Source organism: Salmo salar, chromosome ssa05 (assembly GCF_905237065.1).
Source record: "Salmo salar chromosome ssa05, Ssal_v3.1, whole genome shotgun sequence".
Lineage (NCBI taxonomy): Eukaryota > Metazoa > Chordata > Actinopteri > Salmoniformes > Salmonidae > Salmo > Salmo salar.
Genome location: NC_059446.1, coordinates 53,800,870 through 53,814,409, shown reverse-complemented (window position 1 = coordinate 53,814,409; position 13,540 = coordinate 53,800,870).

The following is a 13,540-nucleotide window of genomic DNA, read 5'->3' as shown; positions in this document are numbered from 1 at the left end:
CTCCAGTGACTCAGCAATTATTCTGCAATGCTGCATGCATCCATTGGGAGGCACTTTTGTACTATTGTTCTGAATTCAGTGCTGCATTGTAGTTGGCTTTCAGTCCACAAAAACAAAACTATATTTTGTTAATTCCGTATAAATTAACCTTTTTCTCATTTTTGGACGTGTCTTTTAGAATAGGTGCCAGGGGGTCACACTTGTGATCTAAATGTTAAATTAGTGATATAAAGGGTAAAGTGAAACTAATTAAAACCTTGAAAATACAAACACACTGAAATTAAATGATCCGCCAGTGAAACATGTCGGTATTATACTTTTGCAGCTGGATAAAAGTGGTTGCGTCAGTCACACCAGAACATTAACTTATAGCATACTGAAACTGAAAACAAGTTGACTCAGCACAATGAACAAAAATAGAGGATGAAGGAAGAAAAACAAGGAGAGATTTACTGTTGGATATTTGATAAGATATCAGTATTTGTTGGTACCATTTTAGGCCTTTGGCTTCTCTTGAGTGAGCCCTATAGATCTGTTTCCCCCGTCTCGGCATTGGCGACATGATTCTGGCATGGCCCGGGAAGTCTGTGAGCTGGAAAGCACATCTGGAGAGCATCTGGAACACATTAGAGAGAGTGGGCTTCTGAAACTGCCATGGGAAAAAACTATTTTTAAAAATGGCATTGAATATGCATGATGGAGTGCATATTCCCTCTCGGGCTAAACTGCTAGTGTAACATGAAATAAACTAAAGTAAATAAATAGGGTTTGTTGGTACGGCAGTATTTTCATAATTTCTTTCACATAAGGCCTATTGAAAGTGATCCTTCATCCTTATGGACCTGCAAAGACAACTGAAAACTGTACTTCATGTAACATATTTGATAGGTCATTAATCATAACTGTTACGGCACAGGCATTTCCATTAAACACATACATTTTGCAACTTCTTGAAACTCCATAATCAACCAAAGAGACAATAGACAGCCTTTTCATTAGTCCAGAACAATCTTTTTTAAAGGGAAACAGTTACTGTAAAAAAGGAGGGATTTGGGAGGAGAGAAATGGTATCAGCAGGAGGCATGGAGCCAGAAATAAGATTTGGAAGAGGGTCAAATGTAAACTAAAATTAGCCTTCATAAAAAAAGGGTCTGATACGGACAGAAAGAGAACAGTTTTCCTCTTCTGTGGAGAGGAAATGAGGGATGAGGAGAGGGCACGAGCTACATAGATAAGCTGGTTAACCTCCAGGAAATGACAACAAAGCCATTTTTTAAATGTGTCATTGCGTTGATAAGGAGCCACAAGTCACAAATAGTACAGTTGTCACTGGTGACTGTCATTTCATTCAAAAGACATGAGCCCTTTTTGGATGCCTTTATCAATCAATCATTCCTTCCTATATAGGTTCAGAACCTTTGTGAAACAGAATAGTTAAAAATATATGTAAAATGTCAAACATTAGAAATAGATGGGAGAGGTTGAGGGTAGAGGAAGAATAGGACTAAAAACGAACAAAATATAACTATCGGAAAATAGATTGTTTCCGTAAAATGTATATAGTATGTATAAGCTGGAAGTAGAAGCCTAAGTGTTGTTTTTCATTATTTTACTCCAATTAAGGGAGGGGTGGTAGGGTTAGAGGAAAATAATACAGGAAAAAAAGATGTATATATATATATATATACACACACTACCGTTCAAAAGTTTGGGGTCACTTAGAAATGTCCTTGTTTTTGAAAGAAAAGCAAATGTTTTGTCCATTAAAATAACATCAAATTGATCAGAAATACAGTGTAGACATTGTTAATGTTGTTAATGACTATTGTAGCTGGAAATGGCAGATTTTTTATGGAATATCTAGATAGGCGTACAGAGGCCCATTATCAGCAACCATCACTCCTGTGTTCCAATGGCACGTTGTGTTAGCTAATCCAAGTTCATCATTTTAAAAGGCTAATTGATCATTAGAAAACCCTTTTGAAATGATGTTAGTACAGCTGAAAACTGTTGTTCTGATTAAAGAAGCAATACAACTGGCCTTCTTTAGACTAGTTGAGTATCTGGAGCATTGGCATTTGTGGGTTCGATTACAGGCTCAAAATGGCCAGAAACAAAGAACTTTCTTCTGAAACTCGTCAGTCTATTCTTGTTCTGAGAAATGAAGGCTATTCCATGCGAGAAATTGCTAAGAAACTGAAGATTTCGTATAACGCTGTGTACTACTCCCTTCACAGAACAGCGCAAACTGACTCTAACCAGAAAAGAAAGAGGAGTGGGAGGCCCCGGTGCACAACTGAGCAAGAGGACAAGTACATTAGAGTGTCAAAACATTCCCACAACATGATGCTGCCACCAACATGCTTCACCGTAGGGATGTTGCCAGGTTTCCTCCAGTCGCGATGCTTGCCATTCAGGCCAAATAATTCAATCAAAATCTAATAAAATCTGAGCCATTTTGTTACTTCCAATCTTGGTTTCATCAGACCAGAGAATCTTGTTTCTCATGGTCTGAGAGTCCGTTAGGTGCCTTTTGGCAAACTCCAAGTGAGTTGTCATGTGCCTTTTACTGAGGAGTGGCCTCCATCTGGCCACTCTACCATAAAGGCCTGATTGGTGGGGTGCTGCAGAGATGGTTGTCCTTCTGGAAGGTTCTCCCGTCTCCACAGATGTGACCATCGGGTTCTTGGTCACCTCCCTGACCAAGGCCCTTCTCCCCCGATTGCTCAGTTTGGCTGGGCAGCCAGGTCTAGGAAGAGTCTTGGTGGTTCCAAACTTCTTCTATTTAACAATGATGGAGGCTACTATGTTTTTGGGGACCGTCAATGCTGCAGAAATGTTTGGTACCCTTCCCCAGATCTGTGCCTCAACACAATACTGTCTCGGAGCTCTACGGACAATTCCTTCAACCTCATGGCTTGGTTTTTGCTCTGACACTGTCAACTGTGGGACCTTATATAGACAGGTGTGTGCCTTTCCAAATCATGTCCAATCAATTGAATTTACCACAGGTGGACTCCAATCAAGTTGTAGAATTATCTCAAAGGTGATCAATGGAAACAAGAAGCACCTGAGCTAAATTTTGAGTCTTATAGCAAAGGGTCTGAATACTTTATTTTTCTAAAAACCCTTTTTTCACTTTGTCATTATGGGGTATTGTGTGTAGATTGCTGAGGATTTTTTTATTTTATCAATTTTAGAATAAGTCCCCCCCCCCCCCAAAAAAAGAAAAAAATTGTACATTCCTTCGTATCTTCATTGAAGTAATCACAGATCTGACTTGGTTGCATTGGTGAAACTAATAGGGTGGTAACCTTACTTCCACCTATCCAATCACTTATAGATCTGTGTTTAGCTCCAGGAAACGAGGAAGGAAGGATGCATTTCTAAAGTATTCAAACAGGGCCATGGTTTGTTTTTCCAAGGAAACAATGGAACTCCAGAGATGTATGGTTTGTGTCTCAATTGCAAATTTGCCTATTATGCTAGTCTATAGAATCGTCTGTGGTTCAGTGAACAATATGAAGGGGTTAACCAGTTACATTGGGGAGGAATAGAGCGTGTGCGCCACTGTGGTTGTAATTACTTTTTAAGTGGTGTTTTCCGAAATCGGTCGCTGAACCACAAATTGCAGTTTTACCCTTTCTACGATGTTCAGATCCTCTCGGTGTGCTAGTCAGAAACTTTTCCCACACAGTGTTGTGGTTCTCTGTGTGGTCCATCCTGATTGGAGTTTCCTCATCTTAGCGTTTTGAAACTCCTCTTTGTCTCATTCATTGTTTTTTTTTCATGTTTTTCTTCACAGTTGTATAATCGGAATGAGTCATAACCAGCAAACAATAACAACTACAACATTAGAGACATTAATGGAGAAAACGTTATAGCTATGTCATGGGATCATCCCTGGGAACCTCTGTCAAACGTTGTCATTTTAACATTCTCAAAACTGCTAATGTTCTGGGAATAAGAAGGTAACCAGAAATTGTCTGCTGGGAAGATTTGCTGTGAAAAACCTCTACTCTCAACTCAACTCGATTACTACTACTGAGATTGATAACATGTCAGATGGAGAGAAAAATAGCAATTGACTCACATTTAGTCACACAATAACTTATTCAGCTTGATGAAGCCCTACGTAGATGCTTCACGAATCATTTACAAGCAAATGTCACTATATACAGTAAGGGTGATGATATAACTGGTCTGCACATTTGGTACATTGCGAATTGTGGCATGACCATTCTGCCACCCTTTATATGGTATGACATTCGTTATACATTAAGCATTTAAGGCCTTATTAAATGAAAATAAATACCTCAGTGTCTTCGATGATCAACATTGGACCGTGAAAATTGTACTGAATAACGTTCATATATTTCCAGTTTAATTGCCATACTATTTCATCTAATTTAATGTTCTGTAATGTACTGACATACCCTCTCATTGAATTGTAGTTACAGTAAACGCTAGTCAACATCATTGAAAAAATGCCTAGAAACATTGCAAATTCAATAACAACAGTCTGACAGCTGAAAGGCCATCACCACTACAACCATAAAACAATGCAATTCCCATGTATTATAAGATAACCATTACGTGACTATTAAGTAGCCCTTTCCTGCAGTCAAATGACCAAGAGCCCTCATGGGTGGAATATTATTAAAATGTTTAATATTTCATAATTAATAAACATGAATTGTTTTTAAATGCCGAAAATCCAGTGTTTCTATGGTAAACAGTTTTGTTATATTTCAGTCTTCTGTGATGTATATAAAGTGTAACATTGGGATGTAAACTCAATATTGAATACATTTCAACGATACACAATTGAAGTCAGCAGTTTACATACTCCTTAGCCAAATACACTCCTGACCTTTAATCCTAGTAAAAATTCCCTGTCCTAGGTCAGTTAGGATCACCACTTTATTTTAAGAATGTGAAATGTCAGAATAATAGTATAGATAATGGTTTATTTCAGCTTTTATTTCTTTCATCACAATTCCCAGTGGGTCAGAAGTTTACATACACTCAATTAGTATTTGTCATGTCCTGGCCAGTATAAGGGTTAATTAGTATTGTAGTTTGGTCAGGACGTGGCAGAGGGTATTCGTTTTATGTGGTTCGGGGTGGTGTGTTTGTTAAAAGGGGTGTTTGATTTAGTATTTCCGGGTTTTGGTTTATGTTTAGGTATTTCTATGTTTAGTCTAGTGTGTCTGGTTCTATGTTGAGTTAATTGGGGTTGGACTTCCAATTGAAGGTAGCTGTTTGGTGTTGCCTTTGATTGGAAGTCCTATATTAGTTGGGTGTGTTTGTCTTGTATTTTGTGGGAGATTGTTCTGTGTTTCGCCTTGTGCCTTACCAGACTGTTTTTGTTGATTGTTCGTGTTTTGTTATTTTTGTACGTTCATTTTGAAAGCAAATAAACATCAAGATGAGCCTGCACATACCTGCTGCGTTTTGGTCCTCCTTCACCGACGACAACCGTGACAGTATTTGGTAGCATTGCCTTTAAATTGTTCAACTTGGGGAAAACATTTCGGGTAGCCTTCCACAAGCTTCCCATGACAAATTGGGTGAATTTTGGCCCATTTCTCCTGACTGAGCTGGTGTAACTGAGTCAGGTTTGTAGGCCTCCCTGCTCGCACACGCTGTTTCTGTTCTGCCCACAAATTTTCTATGAGATTGAGGTCAGGGCTTTGTGATGGCCACTCCAATACCTTGACTTTGTTGCCCTTAAAACCTCTTACATCTAGACGTTCCGCTAGCGGAACACCGCTCCAATATCCAATGATAGGGCGTGGCGTGAAATACAAACTCCTCGAAAATACCGAAAACTTCAATTTTTCAAACATATGACTATTTTACACCATTTTAAAGACAAGACGCTCCTTTATCTAACCACACTGTCCGATTTCAAAAAGGCTTTACAACGAAAGCAAAACATTAGATTATGTCAGGAGAGTACCCAGCCAAATAATCGGACATCCATTTTTTCAAGCTAGCATATAATGTCACAAAAACCAAAACCACAACTAAATGCAGCACTAACCTTTGACGATCTTCATCAGATGACACTCCTAGGACATTATGTTATACAATACATGCATGTTTTGTTCAATCAAGTTCATATTTATATCAAAAACCAGCTTTTTACATTAGCATGTGACGTTCAGAACTAGCATTCCCACCGAACACTTCCGGTGAATTTACTAAATTACTCACGATAAACGTTCACAAAAAACATAACAATTATTTTAAGAATTATAGATACAGAACTCCTTTATGCAATCGCGGTGTCCGATTTTAAAATAGCTTTTCGGTGAAAGCACATTTTGCAATATTCTGAGTAGATAGCCCAGCCATCACAGGCTAGCTATTTTGACACCCACCAAGTTTGGTACTCACCAAACTCAGATTTACTATAAGAAAAATTGGATTACCTTTGCTGTTCTTCGTCAGAATGCACTCCCAGGACTTCTACTTCAACAACAAATGTTGGTTTGGTTCCAAATAATCCATAGTTATATCCAAATAGCGGCGTTTTGTTCATGCATTCAAGATATCCAAAGGGTAACAAAGGGTGACGCGCCGGCGCGTTTCGTGACAAAAAAATTCTAAATATTCCATTACCGTACTTCGAAGCATGTCAAACGCTGTTTAAAATCAATTTTTATGTGATTTTTCTCGTAGAATAGCGATAATATTCCGACCGGGAGTCGTTGTTTTCGTTCAAAGAATGAAAATGTAAAATGGCCTCTTCACATGCACGCGCGCACCCGTCTCATTGTTCTCAGATCGACCACTATCCAAATGCGCTACTGTTTTTCAGCCAGAGACTGCAGAGTCATCATTCAACGTTCTGGCGCCTTCTGAGAGCCTATGGGAGCCTTAGAAAATGTCACGTTACAGCAGAGATCCTCTGTTTTGGATAGAGATGACAAAGAAGGCCAAGAAATGGTCAGACAGGGTACTTCCTGTACAGAATCTTCTCAGGTTTTGGCCTGCCATTTGAGTTCTGTTATACTCACAGACACCATTCAAACAGTTTTAGAAACTTTGGAGTGTTTTCTATCCAAAGCTACTAATTATATGCATATTCTAGTTTCTGGGCAGGAGTAATAACCAGATTAAATCGGGTACGTTTTTTATCCGGCCGTGGAAATACTGCCCCCTATCCATAACAAGTTAAGCCATTTTGCCAGAACTTTCGAAGTATGCTTGGGGTCATTGTTAATTTGGAAGATCCATTTGCGAACAAGTTTTAACTTCCTGACTGATGTCTTGAGATGTTGCTTCAAAATATCCACATAATTTTCCATCCTCATGATGCCATCTATGTTGTGAAGTGCACCAGTCCCTCCTGCAGCAAAGCACCCCCACAACATGATGCTGCCACCCCCGTGCTTCACGGTTGGGATGGTGTTCTTCGGCTTGCAAGCCTCCCACTTTATCCTCCAAAGTACATTCATCTCTAGGAGACAGAACGCGTCTCCTTCCTGAGCGGTATGATGGTACACCTCCAATTGACTCAAATGATGTCAATTCGCCTATCAGAAGCTTCTAAAGCCATGACATAATTTCCTGGAATTTTCCAAGCTGTATAAAGGCATAGTCAAATTAGTGTATGTAAACTTCTAACCCAGTGAAATTGTAATACAGTGGATTATAAGTGAAATAATCTGTCTGTAAACAATTGTTGGAAAAGGTACTTGTGTCATGCACAAAGCAGACGTCCTAACCGACTTGCCAAACAATAATTTGTTAACAAGAAATTTGTGGAGTGGTTGAAAAATGAGTTTTAATGACTCTAACCTAAGTATATGTAAACTTCCAACTTCAACTGTATCTGACATGGTACACAGTTCTTCTTTTGTTTTAGCCCATAACCATGTGTGTGAGGTGCATGCTTTTGTTTCAAAGTAAATTTGTTAATGACTACCAAGAAACACTCTGTGTGTCCCTGATTTAGCCCACTGCAGTAAAAGGTTTAGACTTATGGGACTTACGAGCTGTCTATAGCAATCATAGTCCAAGCTTTAATTTATCAAGTCTATCTTAGCCAGAGATGAAAAAAATAGAACCTCCGCATAATATGTTATGTGTAGTGTGAGTAACATTTATCATTAGACCATACATCAAATAGTAATTCAAGGAGTATTACTAAGAAATATTAGAACTACCGTTCTGAGGCCTTCCGTGTTTCTGCCAGGTACTGTAACATTAGTTTGGTGTAGTGAGGCAATGGCTGATAGCCAGATATTAGGGGAAAGTGGGGTAGGTTGAGACATTCTTTACATTCAGTATCCCTCCATCAAGGGAAAAAGAGCATCCTGTCAGGCTGTACAGCTACTGCACCGCCCTTAACCGCAAGGCTCTCCAAAGGGTGGTGTGATCTGCACAACGCATCACCGGGGACAAACTACCTGTACTCTATGACACCTACAGCACCCGATGTCACAGGAAGGCCAAAAAGATCATCAAGGACAACAACCACCCGAGCCACTGCCTGTTCACACCGCTACCATCCGGAAGGCGAGGTCAGAACAGGTGCATCAAAGCTGGGACAGAGAGACTGAAAAACAGCTTCTATCTCAAGGCCATCAGACTGCTAAACAGCAATCACTAACTCAGAAAGGCTGCTGCCTACATTGAGACCCAATCACTGGCCGCTTTAATAAATGGATCACTAGTCACTTTAAACAATGCCACTTTAAATAATGCCACTTTAATCATGTTTACATATCTTACATTACTCACATCATATGTATATACTGTATTTTATACCATCTTTGGCACCTTGCCTATGCTGCTCGGCTATCGCTCATCCATGTACTTATATGTACATATTCTCATTCACCCCTTTAGGTTTGTGTGTATTAGGTAGTTGTTGGGGAATTGTTAGATTACTTGTTAGATATTATTGCACTGTCTGAACTAGAAGCACAAGCATTTTGCTACACTCGCATTAACATCTGCTAACCATGTGTATGTGACCAATAACATTTGATTTGATTTGATTCATAGTATTCTTTCTAACAAAGATATCTACATATATTTCAGGATAAAGTGTATCCCTGGAAATCATCAGAATTGATGTAAACATTACAGTTCAGAAAAAATAGCTTGTCCAATAAAAGTAGTCTCTTGGCACAACTTACCCCGGGTATTGAGACTCAGGACAGCCTAAGTTAAGCCACCTACAAAAATCTGTACTGAATGAAATATTACCACTACCTTTTCAAAACCACGTCTATCTTCATTTCCCAAATACAATTCAACACAATCACAGTCACTTTTTTTATTTTCATCATTTGTACCTTAAAAAAAACATTTTGCTTAGATCAGGTCCTGTTGTTACCTAATATCCCAGCAATAATACTTTGCATTATTCCTGTGAAGAAAACTTCAATTTGCTCAACTTGCCATTGGCTCAACCATTGGCTCAAGTTACCCCATTGCCATTGGCTCAACTTACCCCAAGGCAAACACTTTGACTACATTAGCCTACACAGATACAAGGATGCACTTGTATGCTAGGTTTAGGAGCTCATATTGGAGACCCCAACTAATGTATAGAACAATCTTACAATTATCTACTTTGGTTTAGATACAAGCATCATGAAACCTCTTCCTTCGCAGACTCCATGAAATTATGACCTGTTCCTAAATGCTTGTTCAAAATATACATTTTGTGTATGGTTTCCTAGAAACAAAGATGGCTCAACTTACCCCTTTGGCTCAGCTTACCCCACTCTCCATTACTGTTCTAAGAGAATGTCCAGTCTGAAAAGTAGAAAAGGCGTTGTTAGTCGTGTTACTATCAGTCTTTTTCTGAGAAATGTGTGTTCAATGGCTGTGTAATAAAGACTAAGGGCTCTATTCAATCCGCATCGCGGAAGTTCAGCTTTACAGCGTGATTGAAATTTAAAGGCAATGTTCTCGCTTTACCAGACTACATTCATCTGAAATTACCTTTACATTTCTGTCGCGGACTCTGTAATGCTTCATTGTTACAGATTTAATAGAGCCCTAGCTCTTTAGAAGAGGGTTTACACCAGGGTTGGGGTCAATTCAAATTAAACTCAGTGAATTCAGGAAGTGATTTCAATTTAATGTCCCAAAATTCTATAACGTTTGGCATAAATAGTGTCTTCTTTTCAGTTTATTGAGAACTCATTGACAATAGATGCCCTTTTTCAATTATTGAATTGGAATTTCAGTTAACTTGTATCAGCCACAGTAAGATATCAAGTCATTCTAAATAGATTACTCATTCAAATTATATTGCTATTCATTTTATTTATTCATAGCATTGTACTCAACAGGGATATTACATTTTAATCAACATGTCAGTTTTCACATCAGTACCATAGAGTCCGCTATAAAGCTAGCTTGCTCCATGGGCCTACAGCTTTTGGAAAATGGCTCACTAAGTGTGTCACTCTCCCCATACGGGTTACATGGCAGAGGGTAAGGCTCCGATCAAGCCTCTGACCGACAAGATCCAGGAGCATGCTGAGAAGATCCAGGAGCAGAAGAAGCCCTTCATCAGTGAACTCGAGAAGCAGGTCCACTTCCACCCCATTACTGACAACATCCAGGCCTAGTTCAGTCTTCTGGCCGACAACCTGCAGGCCCAGTTAATGGCCCTGGTCGACAAGATGCAGGCCCAGTTCAAGCCTCTGGCTGATGACTTCCAGGACCAGATGGAGCAGGTCTTCCAGAACGTGGTTGACCAGACCAAGGCTCTCCTCCCCCCCAGTAAAGCTAACGTAACATCCCCCTAGCTTGGGTTCAGACCATAGATGAGAAAAAACTTTCCCCTCTGTCTGTTTCACCTGTGTCATGCCCATCTAACTCCTTTTGACATCATCTTGAAATTATGCCAAAATTTCACCAATAAAGGGGTTGAAAGGTGGCAATTTTGTCTGTGATTGTTTATTTTTTAGTTCACGTGGGCACATTGCAGATGAAAATAATGACCTGTGTACTGCCATGTAAATTATTGAAGGTTAAAGGTCAAGTTATGAGGTTGGAATTAGATTAATTTCTGGGCGGAATTTGATTGGAAGTGCTTATTGAAGTTCAAGCAGTATTTGTTTTTGATATACTGACCTTTGGGCCACTCCATCATATAGCTTAAGCCTATTTGTTAATATTCTGAAGTAGTTGCTTATATTGGATGGAGTTTAGCTGAATTGCTATATTAAGATATATTCATTTCATTGATTGTGACCTCTAGGTCTACTACACAGTAAGCTATCCCAAAAACTAAAAATAAAATAGCATTGGAATAGAAAAGCTAGCAAAAGTAGCAAATATACTGATTTACACTGTGGACTGGAACTTGAGCCAAGCCCCTTCATCTAATCCATGCACTCATGGCAGAAGTGGTGAACGCAGGGATGCGACCGCAATGCTGAGGAATAGCCCAAACCATAACTGAAGGGTGTGAAAATAATATGTTTTGTTTATAGTGCAATGGGGATAATCATAATTTGTTTATAGTGCAATGCAATAATCATCATCACGACATCACCATCACATTCTTCATCCCTAATCCTAATTATCCCCACCTCCACTACCATCATCATCATCAACTTCATTATCATCATCATTGTAAAAAAAGGTCTTTCAACCAATCAGCATGCCCGAATGGATATTAGAGACTCCTCCCACTCCAGGTCAGCATTATCATTTAGAAGTGTTGTCCAGCAATGTAAGTTATGGCTTTATAATCATCATCAATGTAATAGCTTAATAAAAATGCAATGCAATTTTAAATGGAAAGTGTATTGAAGACAGACCTAATTCAAATTCGATTTAGGCTAAGCAGTTTACCTATTTGAAATGGAATTTAGGCCTACCTGTCTTTAGAATCTTGTCCTCTCAACTGGAAACAAGGGAAGATAGAAAACACCTCTCTCAAAAATCTCTGCAGTCCCTTCCCAGGGCCGTAGCCAGGGTCTGAGTTTTAGTGAGGTCTGTGGGGTGGGGAGACATTTTTGCAATTTTAAGGCTAATTTCCTGCAATTCTACACATTTGATGATGATGTATTAGCCTGGCGAGGGAGAGCTGACACTGGTATGGACAGGAGGCCGTTGTATATGCAGTATTCAGGCAGAGTTTTGCTTATTTCTGGCTGAGCTTTGATTGGTTGTTTCAGGTTTTTCAGAGGGGTTGAGACCTCACATTGTTTGGATTTGAAAATCCAACAGTTGTATTGGAAGGGGGTGCCCCTCAGTGGCTGTCCATGTGGGTATTTGAGTGAGGAAGACACAGGGGTGCACCAATCAGTATAGAAGCACAGCCCCTTTCATTATCGACACATCCTGCTGACAACATCAAAAGAGCCTTTCCAGACTCTGAAGTCAGGAGGACTTTGAGTTAGGTGTCAGCCAGACTAATGACTTATGCCATGTTAAGGCAATGTTCCCGCAGTTGCGGAGAGCTCAATCGGTCAGCTCTGTTGGATATTACCTTAACATTTTAACGCAGATTTTCTGCGATACTTCGGCGATACTGGTTGAATCCAGCCCTTAATATGATATCTGAGTGAGAGTGACTAACAAAAACAATGTGGGCCCTCTGGAGGTCAGGGCACCTGGGGACGTGCCCTTCGTGCCCGGTCGGTAATTTGAACATGATTACTTCAAGTTTAGGTAGCTGGCTAGACTAACTATACTAATTTACCAATCTACATTTTATTTTATTGATATGGGCTAATTGAGTGACTGTCAGTGAGTGGCATATAACAAGAGGAAAACTGCTGATGCACCACGAAGTTTCGAAATTGCACCTTGTGAATTCTACTATAACTCTCAACAGCAAGTTGAGACCCCAATTATTATTAATTCTAATTCGAAAAAATTCCAGAGGTCCAGACCTCGGTGTCATTATATGTAGCTACAGCCTGGACCACATAAGGGTTTAGCCCTGACCTCAACAGAGAAAACCTCGCCAAGGCAAACCTGCTACCCTGTCTGCTTTTCCAGCACATTGTGTACTTCGAGGAGGTTTAAGACATGTTACAGAAGTTCTTGGCTGGTTCCCTCTACAAGCAATGCCTTCCTCCTCGCAACGTTAGCCTGGCCTCTTTATACATGGGTGTCCAGCACAGTCAGACTCCAGTACTAAGGCTTCTGGCTGCTAGGTTGGTCAAAAAGTCTAATGGATATAAGACATATCTACTGAGCACACACTGGTTGAATCTATGTTGTTTCAAGTTTTAATGTCACCTGCACAAGTACAGTGAAATGTCTTTCTTGCAAGCTGTAAACCCAACAATGCAGTAATCAATATAAATTACTGCATTGGTTCAATGTAATTTCAATGAAATTACGTTGAACCAATGTGGAATATATGTTGAATTGATGTCTGTGCCCAGTTGGTACACTGATAATTATATTTAGTTGGAGGGCCAGGTATTTATTTGGGGCTAGGGTCCTTTTTTCTGAATTTCCGCCTGACTGATGTGCCCAAAGTAAACTACCTGCTACTCGGACCCAGAAGCCAGGATATGCATATAATTGGTACCAT